Genomic DNA, 6213 nt, shown 5'->3' on the forward strand with positions numbered 1-6213 from the left:
GCAGTCCAAGTGATTTTAATTAGGCCAAAAGTACAAGAGAGAGTGTAAAAGTGCTAGTCCTTTTTATTAGCCAATAGCTTCAAAGTAAACGACTTGAACTAAAAGCCCCAAAAATTCAAGCAAGATTAATTTAAAATAGCAACCACCCACAACACTATAGAAACCACACTGCTGAGAAGTAGCTGATTACATGTAATCAGATTAAAAAAAAGAAGTACTGTACTTGAATTTAGATTTTATTACATTTGAAAATACATGTAATCAGACTACAGTACTTTCATTGGTTACATGTTTACATATTATTCACACAACATCAATAAATTAAATAACTTATTGATTCTTATACACGATCAAAAAGTTGTGAACATTCACACACAAAGTCTAGTCACTAGTCAGGGGGCTAAAATTACATAGTAAATTGAGAGGCCTCACTGCATTTAAACACTGGATTTAACAAAAAGTGATTTCAATTCTATGGCATTTTTCTCAACATTTCAACACTGAACACATGAACAAAGGCTATTCATGTTTATTTACCCTAAATTACCTTCACGAACACCGGTTTGGAAAACCATGACGTAGTATAATGTTTAAAGCACTTCATGTTGTAATTAACAACAAGTAGAATATATTTTCTTTCTCTTTGTGTTTTATATTAATATGGTACAAGATTACCTTATTTACATCAGTAGAGAAAGTAATGTAAAAGTCATCAAAACGTGGTCTGATTATGTCATCTTAAATACAGTATGTGATGTCATGGATTATATTATTGACAGTTTTAGTCATGTAATTCGGAATCGGTAGCAAATTGCAATTTTGTAAGTAATTTACCCAACACTGCACATAGTAACACCCTGGCAACCATTCAGAACACTAACAACTATTTAGAATACCTTAGCAACTGCAAAGTGATTTCATGATGACTGTAAGTTAATGTGATGTTCTTTTCATCTGTTGTCGACTATTCAGGGAACCTGCAAGAGATACGCACGTCCAGCTCGTCCAGCACGTCTGCTTGCAACCCATTGTAAACTAATCTCTTTGGAAGCAGCCAGGATCAAATGCCCTCATGTGACTATCTGTGTTCCACAACAGTGTCCCACTTTCTCAAGGGATTCGGTGGCTCTGAGGAACATTGACATACATTCATCAGCAAACTGTTGTCCTTATAAAGACCTCAACCTTTCCATTCTATGAGAACGATTCAGCTGGGTCTCAGATTAGTGGAGAACAGCACTAACACAGAGATTGATGAGCTCAGCGCTCCTCTTTGTCTTGGACAGATGGCTGTCTGGATTGTAAGTGGGAGAGGAAAATAAAACTCAGAATTCAGCTCATTCTTCTGTGTCATTGATAAGGAAACTCAGTGTTAGCAGTGTTCTTCAAACATTGTATCAGTTTTTCAATTCTGGATCACACTCAATGTAATGATGTACAGTAATCCATCTTGCACTATTTGCGTGACAAATATGAATGTTAACTCAAACATTCTGCTTTGCTGAAAAAAGCATGCCCTTTGTTTTCAAATAGATCAGAAAACCATATCAACAGACTAGCAAACATCTAGAACCCCACAGCAACTATTTACATTAGCAAAGCCCTGATACATCATCAGAATCCACATATCAAAACCATGGGACCCACGGTTTTGATATGATTTAAATACTGATTTAATGTTTAACCACCTTGTTAATTAACAGTAAACAGCTGGCAGTTAGATTTTCCTGCATAATGCTGTGATTCTACAGTACACCTACTGTAATTAGAACAACAGTTTATTACCGTAAAAAATATAAGATGTACAGTATAACACTGTAGGTGTTTGGTTGCAATCATGCTGTTTTAGTATTCATACTGTAATCTCATAAACTTTATTACTGTAAAATGTATTAAAGTACCGTAAAATGTGATTTTTATGTTATTTATGATTTCAAATTTACGTTCTGAAATTAAAAGCACAGAAAATGACTTGAACACAAATGGCTCTGACAAAAAATGGCTTCAAAACATTAGGCTTTTATTAAAGCCATTAATATATCAAATGCATCATTTCCACTGCACCATTGCATTTGAATAGAACACAATGCTCTGACTTCACATGTGGTTGCATAACGGAATATAGAAATTTTACAGAAAGATGTAGTTGCATAACAAAATGCTGTGATTTCACATGAACACTGATTTGCAGAACACTGTGCTGTCTTCAAATGAACATCTAGTTTTAGAACAGAATGCTCTGACTTCACATAAACATCTACTATAGCTGCAGAACACAACGCTTTGACTTTGCATTGCTAAACAAAGCCCCACTCAAAGTCCAAAAGGTTTTTTATGAGGGTGCCTACATGATGATTCACAGATGAAGCCTTTTAATGGAAAAGTTTCCCTGTCTTCTTGGATATCACCTTCACCTGACTGGCCTTTGTTCCTTTCTCAGGGTTCAATCCAATGAAGTGCCTAAAAAGCAATCTACATTTCTGCCATATAAATATTACGTTGACACAATATGTACTGTTAAAGCACTATACTAAATTAACAAGATTTGAACTGAATATTGACATTTTTTTTTTTTACAGTGAGTTAGTAAAAAGTTTGTCTGACCCATATTCCACAACCATTTTTTATGTATTGCTGGTCTATATGTTATTATTTTCTTCTTCCTGAAAATTAACACAGATCTCAACCCCAGAATATGGATTATGAACCAGCCTGGCCTAAATGGAACAGCACATTTAAGAAACGGATAAATAGGACCAAAACATCACAGTCGTTACCAATTAGAGAGGAAAGCAGGACCAAACAAAAAGAGGTTATCTACAGTTGCCCTGTGATGCTGATTTCATCAGTTGCCCAATGCAGTTCTAGCTCTGAGAAAATGATTACACTTAAGCACAGAAAGACACCTCAATGGATTAGATAATAGGTATGTGACAGAATAAATGGTGTGCTATGAAAAGAATCAAGTGTTCCTGCATTTATCATGTCAAAAGTACAGCTTAAAAACATTTTATTGACTTTTATCAAGTTTTTCTCACATAGACAATAAATGTTTTGTCCATTCATTATTAATACACTGACAACAGGCAGTTGCTATAAGCACAAAAGCCACAATCTATAAGTCTGTATACTGGCTTGAGGTCTCTGCTAGTGTTGTATGTCGGCCACCTGAATATCTTTGGATTTGTCACAGCATTATGTTCTGCTTTTATGAATATACAGGACATTCTCTCTTTCAGACTTTCAGACTATTGGTGCAGACTGAGCTAAAGAACATGGAACGCCACAGGCACCAGACGACTCTGCTATAATCTATAAAATATTAGCCGACCTCATGCTGCTTCAAAATGAGGGAGAATTAAATACAGGTCATGGGGAGCACTGATTCTCTGAGTTATTTGTTTCAAGTTCATTTTTAATAAATTCCTCAACAGCCCTAAGCAAAAAAACACTACTACTGAAACTATATTGAGAATAGAACAAACGGAGAGCTGGGTTGGGTTAAAGATTAAGAAAATTGAAACACTTCTGAGCCCAGACTAATCTGATGGCAAGACCCAAGCAATTTCATTTTTATTGTAAAGGTTGAGGAAAAGGAGACCTGATAATTATATTTATAATGTGGTAAAAGTTCACTGGGCGACAGAAAAATACAGGTCACCAACCTCATTTTCAGAATTGGTTATTTAACTGTTTAAGTATTGAAATATTTAAGCACACTCTTAAAAATAAATAAGATTTTTTTTTTTTTGCTGGCATCAATGGTTCCATTAAGAACATTTAATATCCATAGAACCTTTCCAGTGGACAAATGGTTCTTTACAGTGGAAAAACATTAAAATGATAGTTTAAATAAAGTGGATCTATTAAGAACTGTTCACTAGAAGATTCTTATGAAGAAACAAAATGTTTCTTTTTTATTTTGGTCTAGTGCATTTTAATGCATTTATCTATACAGCATGTATAATATTTGTCCATGCAAAAGCAGGGATTTTTTTTTTGACAAAACAACTATCCATCCACAATGGCCTTGTTTACTCTGGTTTATACTGGTTGCATAACAAACACTGTGGACAGATCATGAAGAATGGAGCAGAGCATGCATGAGGCAATGTGGGTATTGAGGCTGTACGAAGAGAGGCAAAGTGTGAAACTGCCAGGCAGCCACCCACCAATCTGTGAAAATCTGCCTTTGCCTTAACTGCTTGCTTTAGACTGAATTAAGGAGCCTATTACATGATCTAAAAGGGTTTTTAAGAATTAAAAGCTATTCAGCCTGCATCTACACGAAGCAAATAACAAAAAGAGATAGTCAGACCGGCGCTTCCAACAGGAGTAAAAACAACACAGACAACAATTACATAAGCATTCTGGTGGCAGTCAACGAGCAAGACCGCTCCAAGTAACAGATTGCCTACACAGCTTTAATAAATTCAAGAATGCCCTATTTATTTTACACACACAATCTAGCTGTTTTGTAAATGAAAGCAAGAGATTTTAGCATTAGAATGCTATAATTATCTGTCATATTCATCATATCCTAAAAGCGCCTTTCTTTAACCAGACATTTTCCAAGTACAGCTAAGCCGACCACACAAGCTCAGAAAAAGTCTTAAAGGTATTGCTCTGATGTCATTCCAAACCCATAACATTTTGTTTTATATCTTTAAAAAAAAGGTGTTCTGAAAATTATAAAAATAGATTTTAAAATCTATACAATGTTTAATAGGAAGCCAGTGCAGTGTTGACAGAACTGGGCTAATATGGTCATACTTCCTAGTTCTAGTAAAAACTGTAGCTGCTGCATTTTGGACTAGCTGGAGTTTGTTTATTAAGCATGCAGAACAACCACCCAATAAAGCATTACAATAATCTAATCTTGAAGTTATAAACGCATGGATTAACATTTCTGCATTTGACATTGAGGTCATAGGTCGTGATTTAGATATATTTTTGAGATGGAAAAATGCAGATTTACAAATGCTAGAAATGTGGCTTTCTAAGGAAAGATTGCTATCAAATAGCACACCTAGGTTCCTAACTGATGACGAAGAATTGACAGCCAAACAGTCTTAGTCAGCTTTCTAGGTTATTACATGCAGAGTTTTTAGGTCCTATAATTAACACCTCTGTTTTTTCAGAATTTATCAGCAAGAAATTACTCATCATCCAGTTTTTTACATTGACTATGCGTACTGTTAGTTTTTAAAATTGGTATGTTTCACTTGGAAGAAATATAGAGCTGAGTATCATCAACATTACAGTGAAAGCCACACTGTGTTTCCTGTTGATATCTCCCAAGGGTAACATGTACAGTGTGAAGAGTAACGGCCCTAGTACTGAGCCTTGAGGTACTCCATACTGCACTTGTGATCGATATGATATCTCTTTATTCACTGCTACATTTATGTCGGTCATATAAGTATGATTTTAACCATGCCAATGCACTTCCATTAATGCCAACAAAGTTTTCTAGTCTATGTAAAAGAATGTTGTAGTCAATAGCGTTGAACGTGGGACTAAGATCCAATAGCAGAGATACAATCATGATCAGATGATAAGAGCAGGTCATTTGTAACTCTAAGGAGAGCAGTTTCAGTACTATGATGTTCTAAATCCCGATTGTAAATCCTCACAGATGCCATTTTTCTCTAAGAAGGAATATAATAGTGAGGATCCTACCTTTTCTAGTATATTGGACAGAAAAGGGACATTCAAGATCGGTCTTTAAATAACTAGTTTTTTAAGGTCAAGTTGTGTTTTTTTGATGAAAGGCTTAATAACAGCCAGTTTGAAGGTTTTAGGGACATATCCTAATGAATTATTAATAGTCAGAAGAGGATCTATGACTTGTGGAAGCACCTATTTTAGGAGCATAGATGGAATAGGGTCTAACATACATGTTGTTGGTTTAGATGATTTAACAAGTTTATACAATTCTTCCTCTCCTATAATAGAGAATGAGTGGAACTGTTCCTCAGGGGGTCTATAGTGCACTGTCTGATGCAATACTGTAGCTGGCGGCTGAATTGTTACAATTTTATCTCTAATAGTATCAATCTTAGAAGTAAAGTTCATAAAGTCATTACTGCTGTGCTGTTGGGAAATGTCCAAACTTATCGATGCTTTATTTTTCGGTAATTCAGCCACTGTATTGAATAAATACCTGGGGTTAAGTTTGTTTTCTTCTAAAAGAGATGAAAAGTAATCAGA

This window comes from Carassius gibelio, chromosome B11, assembly GCF_023724105.1.
Source record: "Carassius gibelio isolate Cgi1373 ecotype wild population from Czech Republic chromosome B11, carGib1.2-hapl.c, whole genome shotgun sequence".
NCBI classification, from domain to species: domain Eukaryota; kingdom Metazoa; phylum Chordata; class Actinopteri; order Cypriniformes; family Cyprinidae; genus Carassius; species Carassius gibelio.